This window comes from Carcharodon carcharias, chromosome 5 (assembly GCF_017639515.1).
Source record: "Carcharodon carcharias isolate sCarCar2 chromosome 5, sCarCar2.pri, whole genome shotgun sequence".
Taxonomy (NCBI): Eukaryota; Metazoa; Chordata; class Chondrichthyes; order Lamniformes; family Lamnidae; genus Carcharodon; species Carcharodon carcharias.
The window spans coordinates 199,832,595-199,848,249 of NC_054471.1; positions in this window are offsets into that span (position 1 = coordinate 199,832,595).

Sequence of the window (15,655 nt, forward strand, 5' to 3'; positions counted from 1 at the left end):
TTGTTGCTTCTTAGCTCTACCCAGACTGATTCTACATCTAGATTTGCTGAGCCAATATCCTCTCTCACTATTGCACTGATTTTATCCTTAACTAACAATGCCACTGCCTTTGGATATTCAGTTCCCAGCCTTGGTCACCCTACAGCCATGTCTCCATAATTCAATCCTATCGTGCCCGGTAATATCTCTTTGCGCTGTTAATTTGTCTACCTTATTGTGAATGCTCCGTGCATTCAGATATCGTGGCTTTGGACTTGTCATTTTAACATTTTTACACATTTTTTTTGCACTATGGCCCTATTTGCTGCTGGTCCATTTCCTCTGCCTTCCACTTTTGCTTTCTACTTTTCTGTATTTCATGTCCTTCTTTGTTTCCCTCTCTTGTGTCGACCCGCTCAGGGTCCCACCCCACTGTCACTCAAGTTTAAGCCCTCCCCCGCAGTACTAGCGAATATCCCTACAAGGATATTGGTCCCAGTCCTGCTGGGGTACAACTTGTCCAGCTTGTACAGGTTTCATCTTGCCCAGAATCAGTCCCAATGCCTCAGGAATCTGAATCCCTCCTCCTTACACCATCTCTCCAGCCACGCATTCACCCAGTATATTCTCCTATTCCTGATCTCGCTAGCACGTGGCACTGGGAGTAATCCTGAAATTACTACCTACTTCCAATACAATTTAAAATTGGAGCAGAGTTGTCTTTTCTGGATACTGGAAATACTTAGCAAGCCAATTAGTACCTGACATTTCCTTTGGACCATAACCCAGCTAGGATGTGGTTATTGTTACAAGCCAAATGTTGGTGTTGTGGTGATTAAAGCTGTGTCTGTAGATATGATCTCTGTAAGCAGTGTGCTGTCCACAGACTGCCATTGTATTACAGCCAGGACTTACAAAGTGACTGAAGAGAGGACAGTGTTTCACTATGTAGCATTTCAAATACTGATCTCACTGGCCTGAGTCTTACGCTCGTTGGGCGTGCGCGATCAGGGGCCCGGAAGTGAATGTGGAATGTGCATTCAGCCGCGATCATCCCCCAAATGCAATTTCAAGCTGGTGGGCCAGGTAATGTCCAGCATGAAACACACGCCGAGAAAGCCTCAGCCCTGCCGGGGGTGGGGGTGGGGGGAGCGGGGATGTTGCAGGGAGAGGATGGGCACTGAGAAAAGTGAGGGTGTAGGTGGGCACTTCGTGCGAGCTCCCTAAAGAGGGGCAGCTGCTGCGGAGCTGCCTCTAGGAGCTACTGACCCGGACAGATTAAATGAGAAGAAAATAATGCAGCAAACTGTGTCCATGCAGCACATTCAAGCACCTGACAGCAGAACTCAAAAAGCAGCCCCGAGATATCTTTTATATTATATATATATATTTTATTCATTTATGGAATGTGGATGTCGCTGGCTGGGTCAGCACTTATTGCCCATCCCAAATTGCCCTTGAGAAGGTGGTGGTGAGCTGCCTTCTTGAACCGCTGCAGTCCCTGTGGTGTAGGTACACCCACAGCGCTGTTAGGGAGGGAGTTCCAGGATGTTGACCCAGCGACAGTGAAGGAACAGCGATATATTTCCAAGTCAGGATTGTGGGTGACTTGGAGGGGAACTTCCCGGTGGTGGTGTTCCCATCTATCTGCTGCCCTTGTCCTTCTAGATGGTGGTGGTTGTGTGTTTGGAAGGTGCTGTTGAAGGAACCTTGGTGAATTCCTGCAGTGCATCTTGTAGATGGACATTTCATCCGGCCCTGGATCGAGACTTCGAGAAAAATGTGAAGGCCGCTTGACAGATCGGCCCATCCACCAACCGTAAAGGTGGACAGGCCATGTAAAATTGATTACAATTGCCTCTTTAATTATGTGTCATAGACGCAGTAGGATACAAAACACTTAACTTATACTAATGTAATACCTTGGTAATCTGTTGCTATCCTCTGTAACTTTACCTGATTCAAAAGAGCACTCAGGTCACTGAACCTGTGGAGAGTTAATTTTCAAGATGAATTCAAGTATCCATTTCATTATATTAACTTTATTATTTTTGAAAGAAGTCGAACATGATAAGTACTAACTACAGAAATACCACGGGGAGAATTTTCTCCCCGTCGGTAGGGGTTGGACGGGAATTGGTACGGGGAGGGGTGCGGAGCCGATCGCTGCCCGTGATTGGCTGGGCGCCGCCATTTTATGTGGGTGGGCCAATTAAGGCCCACCCAGTGTGACGCGCACCCGGAAGCGCTGAGAGCCCCCTGTGTGGGCGGAGGGGGGTGGGGGGGGTGGGGGGTGGCGGTGGGTAGGAGGGAGAGTTGGGCCCTGAGTTTCGCACATGTGAGCGAAAGAGCGCAGAAATCTCCCTGAGGCCCGTGGATGAGTCTTCATGAAAAATGCGAAGGCCGCCTGGACTCTTTGCCTGCCCCCCCCCCCACTGACTTTAAGGTTGGACAGGAAGCTCAGTTAATTAGTTTAATTGCTGTTTAAATGGCGTTAACAGGCCTTTGACAGTTTGGCGGGTGCGCAGCCGACTCCGGTGCGCACCCACCGAACTGAGGATCAGAATGATGCGCGGTGACATCAGGAAGCATGCCCGATGTCACTGTGCGTCATTTTACATGTCGGCGAGCAGGACCCACCCCCTCTTGCCGACCCAAAGATTGTGGCCCATGTGGACAATGAAGAATGAGAAATGGTGCGGTTAGCGCAAGAAAATAAGATGAATTTGCCTTTCGTTAGAATGTAAACAATCTGCTCTCTGCTTCTTATCGAAACTGTTAAGAAAGTGATGCCACAGAGAGCTCTGAAAGAGGGTCATCCAGACTCGAAACGTTAACTCTGATTCTCTCTCCACAGATGCTGCTAGACCGGCTGAGTTTTTCCAGCATTTTCTGGTTTTGTTTCAGATTTTGTTTTTACCTTAATGTTGTAGAATTGTTGGATGGGGTGTTTGTGGAGAGGGTGGGATTGTTGGTGGGTGGAGGAAGTGGTGTTGTGGGGTTGTCGTGGTAACCAATAGGAAATGGTCTCATAAAGCATTACCAAACAATCTCCGTATGATTCAGCAACACATAATTCAACACAATATCAAATGCTATCAAGTCAAGAAATGTGGGATTGTCACGATGTATTAAGAAGTAGATTTGCTAGCAGATAACCCCACTTTGACGTAGTTGAGAATTTGCTGTCTGTCAATACATTAGCTTTCATAGGAAAACAAAAAAGAACAAGAAAAATCTATTTGACCCATCAAGTCCAAACTTTACACAATGTTGAGCAACCTATGTTATCATGGCCTCTGCCTCACCCACTAACATCTGCTGAAGTACCTCCCTGATTCCTAACAGTAAATCAAGCAAAACCTTGGAGCTTTCATCCATCTTCATATCTCCTTTAATCAACCCTGACCTACTGATCTCTACAGACAAAAATCCCTCCCCAACATCACCAAAATTCTGCCTCAGTAAAAGCTGCAATGAAACCAATTGTTTCTATGGTGTATTTGATCTATACCGATCCCTACAAACTCCAGCCTCAATTCCATTTATTTAACCAGCTGTTTATGAACCAATGAATCGACACAATGATTAGTGCGCTATACCGACCTTGTGCTCGTGACAGACAGTTCAGGGGTGCAGCTCAGAATTTCAGACATGCTGGGCACATGACTTTCTAATTGTTTCAATTAAAGGTTGGAAAATAATGCAATATACACGATTAAATTTCTGACGTGTGCACCTGGCCTCCCTATCAGGAGCACAAAGTTAAAAAATGATCATGGTTGGAACATACTGCTGCTGAGATTTAGGAGTGCTCAGTGTATTTTGTATGATATTCCTCTGTCTGCAATTAAAATAAACTGGTTGATGTCTCCATTAAAATAGTGAACATGGAAATTCATATTAGCAAGTTAACCGCTTGTCCACTACTGACAGCAAGATTCATTTTTGGTTAAGTATGAATAAATCTGTAAATGATAGCTGCAATCCATTGGCCTGACCCTCAGAACCACTAAATGTAAAAGTGCTTTTTCTCTTCTGAAAAAATGTTAGCTCTCATTGAAAGAAAATCTTAATGGTTTGGGACTTATGCAGGGAGGAGGGGTGATAGTGAGCATCAGGACATGACTTGTTGGAAATGAACCGAGTGACTTTCTCCGATTCACATGTCTGCTAATGGATTTGTTAACCAATTAGGAACTTTGTAGTTGTACACGTCTGGAGACATTGGATTCATGGGTCTGAACATTCCCCCCAGTCGGGGTGTGGGTGGGGGGGGGCGGGGGGGTGGCAGTTGTGTGGGGGGTGCGGGTGGGAGGGAGTGAGCCCCCGATCAGGTGCGTGCCGCCATTTTACATGGGCGGGCCAATTAAAGGCCCATCCAGTGTGACACTCACCCGGAAGCGCTGAGAGCTCCCTGTGCAGGCAGTGGGGGGAGGTTCCTGAGTCCAGGCCTGTAATCGCAGAAATCTCCGAGGGACAGAGGTGCCTCCGGGAGATTTGTTTAAGGTTCAAATATTTAAATGAAGAATTGAAAATATTTTATGACACGTCCCACAGTGTCACATGAGCTGGGACATGTCAAGGAACATTAATTAAAACATTTATTTAATTTATAAACACTTCATGAAACCTCGTCCCACCCGTGGATGAGGTTCCTTGATAAATGCGAAGGCCGCCTGGGCTCTTCTCCTGCCCCAAAAACCTTAAGGTTGGACGGGCAGCTCATTTAATTGATTTAATTAGTTTTAAACAGGCCTTTGACAGGTCGGCAGGCATGACTTGGCTGCGCGCCCACCAAACTGAAAGTCTAAATGACGTGTGGTGGCATTGGGACATCACTGGGACATCATTTTACACACCACCAAGCGGGCCCCATCCCTGCTCGCCGACCGGAAAATTCTCCTCATGATTTAGCAATTTTTCCCTTTGCTAAATAATGTCCGATGCCAAGAAACCTAAAGGTGTAATTCCGAGGGGAAAGAAAGATCTGATCTATCTCCTGGATATCTCTGAGATCAGTTACCATGGACTGACAAAAATTCAGTACAATATGGGAAATCCCTAGGCCTCAACATACTCAGAAAAACAAAACAAACCACTCAAACCAACCAATAATCGTGCTCGTGAAATTCCAGTTGCACAAATAGAAAGGACTCACCCAGCAACTAAATGAACAAAAAATCTCAAAGCAGAAAAGCTAAACTCTTAACACTTGTGAAATGAGGAAAAAACTAGATTTGAGTTATAACTGGGGTACATTAACGATGGTAGATCCCAGGCTGCAGACCTGTGATTTTCTGACCTGGACTCCCTACAAGTGCTGCTCCTTGCCAGAGTCATTAAATCATAAAACTAACCCACTTCTTCTTTTATAGACTGGGGAGAGAAAGTGACGCCAAAGCTCAGGGTCTCCATATCCTGCAGTGGAACGCTATCATTTGCAACAAATCTCTGCATTTTTGTTAGAATTTACTTACTGAACTTGAGCGATGGACAAGAGGCGAATTATGGTGAAAATGAACAGGAACAAATGGACAAGACAGGAAAAGATAAAGATACATCTAGCCAGCTGTGAACCCATTGCTGATTAACAGCTACATGGGCATGGAAGTGCCATCCTTCTGCCTCTTCCTTCAAATGCAGGATCCAAAGCATTTTCCACATGGATGTCGAATATTGCAAAATCTGAGGTTCTATTGCCCTCTCTCTGCCCTTTCTATTCAATAATGGCTGCCTGCAGTAAGACCAAGAGCTGGGTTTTTGTGGAATGCTGGAGACTCCACAGACATTTAAAAATAGCAGGCAGGTCCTGGGATGCAGAAGTCCTGCCTCATTTCTGATAGATCCCATTTTCTCCAGTAGGGGAAAGGGTCACAGTGTGATTCACACAGGAGAGAAACCTGAAATTAGAATTGCTGAACTCAGTGCTGAGCTCAAAAGAGCCACATTTTTGCTGTACTAAGGGCATTAACCCACAGTGCGGGAGTTACGAATTTTTAGAGCAGTCATAAATGCTCTTGAAGGGCAGATAAGATGTGTAAAACTATCAAGCTCTGAAGTTATTTAAATCTTCGGCCCTTTAACTTTTAAAAAACTTTCCTGTGTCAGTGAGAGGTAAAAATAAACCCAATCTGTGAAGTTATTTAATATCCCAGCTCTTTAAAATTTAAAAAATAGACAGCCTGTGCCAGTGAGAGTTGAAAAACCCTAGTCTAGCAGTTACAATAGCTGCTTGTTGATATTACCCCAATGGTTATCATTATTTCAAATTAATGCTTGGCTGATTTCCACAACCTCTCATTATCTCAGTAGGGAACATTAAGTTCACAATTTGATTCATAGCTCAAAGAGGCTATTCAAGGATCAGTTGTCTTTGATGTGGGGTTCAGAATACAAGTCAGTTTGTTGTTATAAGAGATTAAGAGTTTTAGGGGATTTAAGTATTTTGAACGGGCTTTCATGAACAAGAGTTGCTTTTACTATAGTAAAACTGCAGTATATATTTTGGTTTTTAAAATTTCATCTCAACATGGCTCCTGAGGTCTGCCCATGGTGGATATTGGGTGATTTGGCATGGAGGATGCAATGGCAAGTGTGGTCGGTGGGTTGACGTTAGTTGGCATTTAGTTGGCATGGGGCTCTAAGGGACCATGGGTTTGGATGGGGTACATGGGTCAGCATGGAAGGTATGAGCAGCCATGAGGGGTGAGGACTTGAGGACTTAATATTTAACAAAACAACTGGGACGCAAAGGGGGACCTCTTAAGCAGCCCACCTTGGTAGTCAGCAACTCCTGTGACTACCTCTGATTTGCATCTGGGGGCGTTGGCCCCACTCCATCTTGCACCTGCCTATCTGGAGCAAAGATCCCACTATTTGTGTGAACTTTTTCCAAGGCAGGTGTGGATGAGCTGAGAGATTTCTCGACTCCTGCTACCTCACCTGAGAGGAAAATTGGGACCCACATGTTAGTCTAACTCATTTCAATACACAAGCAACACCACAGCCCAGGGTCTTCACATCTTGTTGCGAAAAGAAACTGCTTTGCATCAAGCATGATCGCATTCATTAGAATAATAACTGAACTTGAGCAGTGGACAAGAGGTGAATTATGGCAAAAAATGAGCTGGAGCACCATGGATATGGCCGGAGAGGATATAGATACATCCAGACAGTTGTGAACCCAAGCTGGTTAACAGCTATATGGGCATAGAATTGCCATCCTTCTGGCTTTGCCTTCAAATACACGGTCGGAGAGCATTTCCCACATCCTTTGAATCTGCTGTGAGAAGTGTGCTGTGCCGGCAGAGAAAGTGCAGCGTTCTGAAATCACTGCAGCCCTGTGGGGGTGATTTACAAAAGTGCCAAATGCCAACAAGTGTATGGCATTGCATGTCATCAAAGGACAGCCTCAAAGCACAGAGAGAACAAGCACAGAACAAGGTTACCTCATGAATACAGTTACTCGTGGCATCAGGATCTTGGGAACACATATGAGATTGTGTCAGTGATGGATTTGATAAACTGGGTGACCATTTGGAAAGAGCAATGACAGTGAGCTTCGTGCAGAGACACCTGATAGGCAGCTGTTATGTAGCAGCATTTCAAGTGTGCTGTACGTTCCTGTTCATACACCTATTCTGGTTCATACATCTTCATACATCTAATACTCCTACACAGGGACGTTAATAAAACAAGGCAGCTTCTCTACTTATCATTTCCTGGTCAATATTGCCAAAAAGAAATGAAACAATTGACCTAAAAAGAGTTGTCAATGTATCAAGACCCAACTCTTAAGTAATGTCAAAAACAATTACAATAATGAAGGTGTTTCATGATAATTGCCTGATGAATGGAATTTGTCAATAATTTGAAATTAAGTAGCTAACCTAACTCTGTAGTGCAAATTTTGCAACTTTATTGTTCTGACAGTGAAATAAATGTAGCAGTACAAATATTTATGGATCAGCAAGAGCCATAACAGATAATTGGTGGGACCACCATAAAGGCCTAATTAAAAAAAACTAGATTCAAGGAGGGAAAGTAGCCTGTCACAATGATAACCAAGAAATACTGACATTTAAAGAGGTGCCTTCAACTTAGGGACGATGTTTGACTGACACATGTTTAAAAGCAAATTATGCCTGATGCGAATCATCACCACATCACCTGTACAAATCATCACCGCATCACCTGTATAAATTGAGGCAAGGATGAAATTTCATTTTGTCCACTGATCAGAAAAAAAATGATGTTTTTACCCCTGATGAAACTGCTGATTTGCAAAGGAGAATTCTGTCTTTTAAAGGTGTAGTAGCTCATTTTCTCTCTATCAATGCCATACATTTAAAATTGTGGGTGTCGGGGTGGTGGTGTTGGGTGGGGAGTGGGAGGTTGGTGGCAATGGGAGACAAGAGTGTGAGCCAGTCCTAGCCCACTGAATTGGGGCCTGGGTTAAGGATCTCATGCTGGGTGAAGGATATTACTGGTCAAGGATCCTGGAAGATGTGCCTGGGTTTGAAGGGCAGGATGATAAGAGATCCCAGGGTTGGGAATGGTCACGATTAAAAGTGGTTTTAATGTGAGGCAGGAACACTCCTCCTGGCTCCACATTCAAGTAAGTAACTTACCTTTTTTTTTGTTGAAGGGCCTTCTCCAGAGCTGCAATGTTGCTGGCTGCCTGAGTGAAAACCAATGTTCCAATGGGGACCTCTAGTTGGTGTTAGGCCCCTTATTTGCATATGTAAATGACCTAACTCCTGCTTCATGTGTGGATTTGTTTGTATGTCTTTTGTTTGTTCCTATCCAATGTGGTCTTTCAGGATCTAGGAGACCGTGTGATGCCTAAAAATGGGGGCTACATGTTCCAACTGCTAAGCCTATGGTTTTAATGCCCTTTCTATAATTTTGTACCTGACCAGTGTTTTGCATATATTTAGCATTGCTTCTTCACTTTACACTCTTTGCCTCTATTTCAGAAACCCAACATAGTGTTGGCCTTATTTGTATAGCTTCATCCATTTGCACTGGAGTTTCAGTGAATTCTGTCACAATCTCCCACTCCAGAATTTGTTTAAAAAAATCCTCACTAATTGGCCGCAGAATGAATTCAATGTTTTAGTACAGCAACTAACTGGATAAATTATTTTCTATTATCTTAGTCCAATAGTTCACAGCAGATCTTTACATTAGATTTTTAAAAGGAGATCCAAAGAGGAATTTTTTACTGTGTTGATAACTTGGCTGGCACTCTTCCAATAATAATGATGCCAAGGACTTTTATCTACAAAGACCCACCTTTAACTGTCTATTAAACTTCTAGACTTCTAACTGTATGATGCCAGCTTGGCTCCAGTTTCAAAGTTCTTACTATCTGAATGACTTTTTTTCTTATCTCAATGACAAAATTCCCTTCAGATTTTAAAAGGGAGTAAATCAAGGCCTATAGGTGTGCAGAAATCATTTAAGGAACTTCAAATAGAACAGGTAAACATCCTCCAACTGCTGAAAATCTGAAATAGGAGCAACAAGTGCTGGAAATAGTTAGCAGGTCAGTCAGCTGGCTGTACACAAGAAAAAAAATGGGTTAATGGTTTGTGTGTAAACCTGTACCAGAAGTAAAAAGCAGAAGATAAGCAAGCAGGAGCGAAGAGAGCTTCTCCGCTCATGGAAACTGTGGTTTGAATGACTGCAAATTGCTGAACAAAGAACTACAGGATGATGTAAATGATTATCAGTGAGGCGATGGAAAATCATTCAAGGGCTGACCCTCTCGGTGCAAAACGGCGCTAATAGGGAATCCCATAGCCTCTGATTTTTCATCCAAGTAATTTTAAATGGATGAGAAATCAGGCACTGCTGCCCCTACAATCCTGATACTGAATCACCTCATTATTGTAATATTTGTTTCTGTGTCACCCAGGGAGTCTGAAGCTTCCTTTGACCTGGTCACAATTTATTCGGTTAATTTATGACTCATGCCACTTGCCACAGGAAATTATTTCCTCCGCATAAATTTTCTTTTGGTTTTCTGATGTGTTAAACAAAAAAAAAACAAAGAACCTGTTGTCCAAACCCAGAATCTCTGCTTCAGCAATGACAATTTTAAGTTCCACCACAATGCAGCTGGAGGAATGAGCTTCCCTTCATTTATGTCTCAATTCTATTCAGGGCTGCTCAGCGGTGCCATTATTCAGGAGTGCAATGGGTATTCTTGGCTCTCTAGGCACCAGTTGTCCAGTCTGACCGTCCTTCAGATAATCGATTGGCACAAAATAAAGATATTGGAATCAAAATCCTGCTCCAGAGCTCTTGCAGGAGTGACCAGCTCATGAGATCATTAGCTTGAGATGTTGACCAGGTCACCGAGGAGAACTCTCCTGCTCTTCTTTCCAAGAGTCCCATGGGATCTTTTACACCCACCTGAGAGGGCACACGGAGCCTCGCTTTAGCATCTCATTTGAAAGAAAACACTTCTGAAAATGCAGAACTCCACTGAAGTGTCAGCTTAACTTTTGTGCTCAAGTCCCTGGACTGAGACTTCTGGCTCAGAGGCTAGAATACTATGACTGAACCACAGCTGACACCTTAAATAGCCGTTTTAAACACTACACTCAAAATGAAGGTTGCACCATTTAGAGTCAATCGGAGTCATTTCCAGTTTCTCCAACTGTAATCTGGCTGGGTGGATTACCCACCCAAAGTGGAAACCATCTGATGTTCATCCCATATAAACCAATTGTCTTGAAGTAATTTCATTCACTGCTTGTTTCTATTTGATAATTTAGCCTCCTACAAAAAGTGTCTGAAGTGGGAGATAGGAGTGAAGTTCTGCAGCGTTTCTCCCCTTTGTCTATCATAGCTGTAACCCCAGGAAAATCACGTAAACACTGTTTAAAAGTCAGGAGAAACTCCAACAAAATCCATGGCCTTAGTTTCTCAGCTATGAATTTCCGTTTCAATTCAGGTGCAAAACTCTCAACAATTCACAAGGTTGAAGGGAAAAGTTGTACACCTGGTAATTAGTATTTCAAATTGGCAAGTGGAGTGCATCCTGAGGAATACCATGGCCAGGGCTTTCCCACAGATTTCGGAATCACAGCATAGGCATCAACTGGGAGTTCCAAGCTTACCCTTGCTGGGTGCCACACCAGGGAAGCTATTATTCCAGAAGTGACCTCCAAACGTGCCACTTCTGTGCTTGTCATCCTTAGGTTCCTGATGCCAATCACAGGGCTGGCACTTCTAGAACCTCAGCAGCCTGCTGGTGTGGGCAGGTGATCAAGTGGATGCCTCAATATAGAGGTGCCCTTAGAGCCATCAAATTAAATAATTATTGAAAATTGGGGAGAGGGTATTGGGGTCAGAAGAGAAACCCATCCACTTGGATCACTAGGACGGCAGTCCTTAAACCAGCTTATATTTCACCCCTTTCCTATTTTTACTTAGTTCTGTTGAAGGGTCACGAGGACTCGAAACGTCAACTGTGCTCTTCTCCACCGATGCTGTCAGACCTGCTGAGTTTTTCTAGGTATTTCTGTTTCTGTTTTTGTTTTGGATTTCCAGCATCCGCAGTTTTTTGTTTTTATCTCTGTGTTTAATTGACTGCCACTTTTCTTCAAGGAATGCCTACCTTGAAGAAGTTTTGTGCTACTCTCCGTCAGGATTTCAGTATCTCTCTTTTGCCTTGTTCACCTTCACTACTTTCCATTTCTCTCCTGGTGCTTGACAAGGTGTTTACTAAAACCCGCTTTCAATATCACCACCTTCAACACCTCTTTGTTCTTTTGTCTGTGACAGCTTTTGGTTATCTCTACCTATCACTGCTTGCTTGTCCCAACCACCACCGCCACCCCCCCTCCTCCAGCCCCCTCCACCCCCTTAAACCAGTTTATATTTCACCCCTTTCCTATTTTTACTTAGTTCTGTTGAAGGGTCACGAGGACTCGAAGCATCAACTGTACTCGTCTCCGCCAATGCTGCCAGACCTGCTGAGTTTTTCCAGGTATTTCTGTTTCGGTTTTTGTTTTGGATTTCCAGGATCTGCAGTTTTTTGTTTTTGTCCCAGACACTGATTCCTGCAGCTGCCTCATTAGGGGATAACTTCAACAGCCCACCAGCTCGCTGCAGGAAGGCCGTCTCCATTAAACTGGAAGCATCCCAACAAGGCAGGGTTGGCGAGGGGGTTGCTGGAGGTGGGGGTGAGCTGGGGATGCTGCTCCACCACTGGCAAAATGCCAGTCCGCCCCCTAAATTTTCCTTAAGTGAGACCTTAATTATTTAATCGATTATTCATATTGACTGCCTGCTGCAATGGTGGCATTCTGCTCCTAGGAAACTTCCTCAGCAGCGGGAATGTGGTTCCTAGGTCCCCACCACTATTGTTGAAAAAAAATTTATAAGAAATTGGCCACAAAAAATCTACTGGAGGATAATTCAAATTTTGGGCGGGGTGTGGGGAAGGGTTAGATCAGACTATTGAAGATCAGGTGGGAGAGGGGGGGTCAGAACAGGCTAGAGTGGGTCATCCACCCATTATGTATTTACCAATCTTCCTTTCAACTGGTTACTCCTTAAAACTTACTTCTTTGATCGCCTGTCCTAATATCCCCTTAAGCGGTTCGATATAAGATTTTGTTTGATAATCACTCCTCTGAAGTGCCTGGGGATGTTTTATGTTAAATATGCTATATAAATGCAAGCTGCTGTAGTGAGAAGGACGTTCGGCAGGTTTGTAATGTGCAGCTGATCCATTACTTCTGATTGTCACTTCTAACAAAGTCGAATTGCCTCCACTGGGTCCCAGCCTTGCGCTGAAGAATGGCATTGTGGGGAGAGGGCCTTCCCTTTAAAATATCATTGATGGGAATAGGGGAAGGAATTCGAATTTTAGATTTCCTGGTGAATCCTCCAGATCAAAGAGCAGATCATTTTTTCCATCTGCTGCCTGTTACCAAGACACTGCCTGGACAGGGTGTGAGCAACCAGGGTCGACTGGAAGGCTCCGACAGTAAAGAAAAATCATTCTCTAAGAGGTTGGACTCTCTCATTGCATCGATCAATCTTACTACTGGGGGTTACTACTATTGCTATTTAGAATATATTTAAATATCAAATCATGACCTTTCACTTTCGATTCAGATGGTACCCCAATAGAGAAAAAGATACTATGAAAAGGAATATAGGAATGTTCTTGAACAGTTCAAGTCATGACTCATTGAAACACTTCAAGACAACTTGAAGCAGGAGTTACAACACCATCTAAAAATGTTTGGCACTATTGATGAGAACTAATGTTTGCGATATGTTCAGTAATGTCACCATATTCAGTGCAATCAATCTCAGACTAATCATATCACTGTATTTCACCATTAATGTGACTCATTGTTGCAGCTGATTTACTGAAACATTCCATTCAAAAAATAATTGATTTTTTTTGGAATTTATTGGGAACATTAATGGCACGTGACGTTTCATTATTAATGTTACACAATGACATTTTTCTAAAACACAGTTCCTTTTGGACAGCTGGAAAGCTGCTGTGTGTAGGACACCATCACAGTGCTCCAATTTCAACAGCTGAGGAATCTGCATTAGTGGAGCTTCCGTTTGTCGGGTGTAGCATGCACACTGACACTCTGGGCAGAATTTTGCCCTTGGCGGGGATGCTTGGTGGGGGCAGGCGGAGCGGGCAAGGGCAGTCAGGAAGCCGCCCACCGCCCTCGATCAGCTCCGCACTACGATTTCAGGCAGGCAGGCCAATTGAGGCCCGCCCTGCGTGGATTGCGAGCGGCAGTGCTGAGCGTTGCCTGTGCAGGTGGTGGGAGAGCAAGTCGGGCTTCACACACAGCTCACACACACGCACACAAGAAAGAGCACTTCAATTTCCGTAAAAATTTACTAAAACATGTCCCTTCGTGTGACTCTGTCACATGAGTTGGGACATATTTTTCATTCCGAAATAAAGTTTTTATTTAATGTTTATTTGCTTTAGGAAACCTCATCCCGCTCGTGGATGAGGTTTCCTAAAAAACGTAAAGGCTGCTTGGCCTTTTCACCTGCCGGTCTAACCTGTAAGGTTGGACAGGTAGTGTAGATTTGAATTTAATTAGATTGTTAATGACCTTAATAGGCCTTTTAATTATCGGCGGGTGCACAGCCGACTCTGGCACACACCCGCTGAATGAAATATCACACAAGTGCACGATGACTTCGGGACGCACGCCCTACATCATCGCAAGGTGTGTCAGGCATGCGCTGGCACACCAAGTGTAACACTCTGCCCTCTGTTTCCAAAGGAGCCTGGCTCAATCAGAGGTAGACAGAATGTGGAGTTGAGGCCACAATCAGATCAGCCATGATCTTACTGAATGGCAGAGCAGGTTTGAGGGCCCCCATGGCCTACTCCTGCTCCTAATTTGTATGTTTGTATATTCAATTACCTAGGCCCAGGAAGTTGACAAATATTAAGGCCTAAAGCATCCTAATCAGTCCATGGGTACAGTTGGAGTTTAACTAGCTAAAACTTGTACTCCTTATAACAACACACAGCACTGGTTAACTATTCAATGCTAGTCCAGTTAGAACTACCATAACTGGTCTGCTTGCGTCTGCTTGCAGGATTAATACATTTTAGCATGTGGGTAAGATTCAGGGTAGTAGTCAAATGGAAGAAAATTCTCTTTCTGCTTTCTAGAGGTCTTACTTTCTTGTTCACTGATTTAAAAAAAAAGTAAACTTAACGGCCAGGGGAAAATATGACCTTCAAATCTTTCAACCATCCACTAATGAGAAGCATTGCCTGCTGGTTAAATATTGAAAGTTTTGGACCATCATCAAATATTGTCCAAATAGTCTTAATGTATAGGCTGCTAATTTTGACCATTTGTTTTCTAAATTCAAAAGATAAATACCAATGAAAACAGGCTTTGTCTTTTCCTCTTTTAAAATACAGTCTATGCGTGAATAGGTAGTTCTGGCATGACTGCCAGAAATTGAAGTCACGTCAGCAGTGACCCTTGGCAACAGCGGTTGCCGAGCATTCCTTCTGAATTCTGTAACCAAGTTACACCAATCAAACAGTGATTACAGGTTACAGAAGCTGAGCAGTGGAGGTCCAGAGTAATCAATATATGTCAGAAAGTTTGCAGCCCAATTAACATGTGAAGTATTGGTTGTCAAAAATCGTTCTTGTTTCCAGGTGCCCGTTCACCAGCGGCAATGATAGACATCCAGCTAGTCCACACAATTTACTTCAAATTGAAGGCAGCCACTTCATCACTGGTTAAACTGTTTTATTAATTGCAAATCATTACTTTGAAAACCTAATTAGCAGTTTATTTACCATAAACTTGTAATTATTTACAGTGAATTAGATTACTTTTTTGAACAGATTGCTGAGAAAACAGTGTAGTGGTTAAAAGATCGGGGATCCTTGATCTAGGCTACACTCCAGTGAATTAACTCCTCAATCCATGCAAGAATGTTTGGATACTGGTCTCAGCGCAGCTAAATTTGAGATCATTTTAAGATTTAAACACTCTCCAATTTCTGACTTACAGCATGTGATTTTGCAGAGTCAATAAACTAAGAAAGAAATTACATAGAATTGAGGTTGAAATGTAAAATGTAAAATCTGTTGAGTAAATTTGTAGATAACAGGCCAATAGTCAGT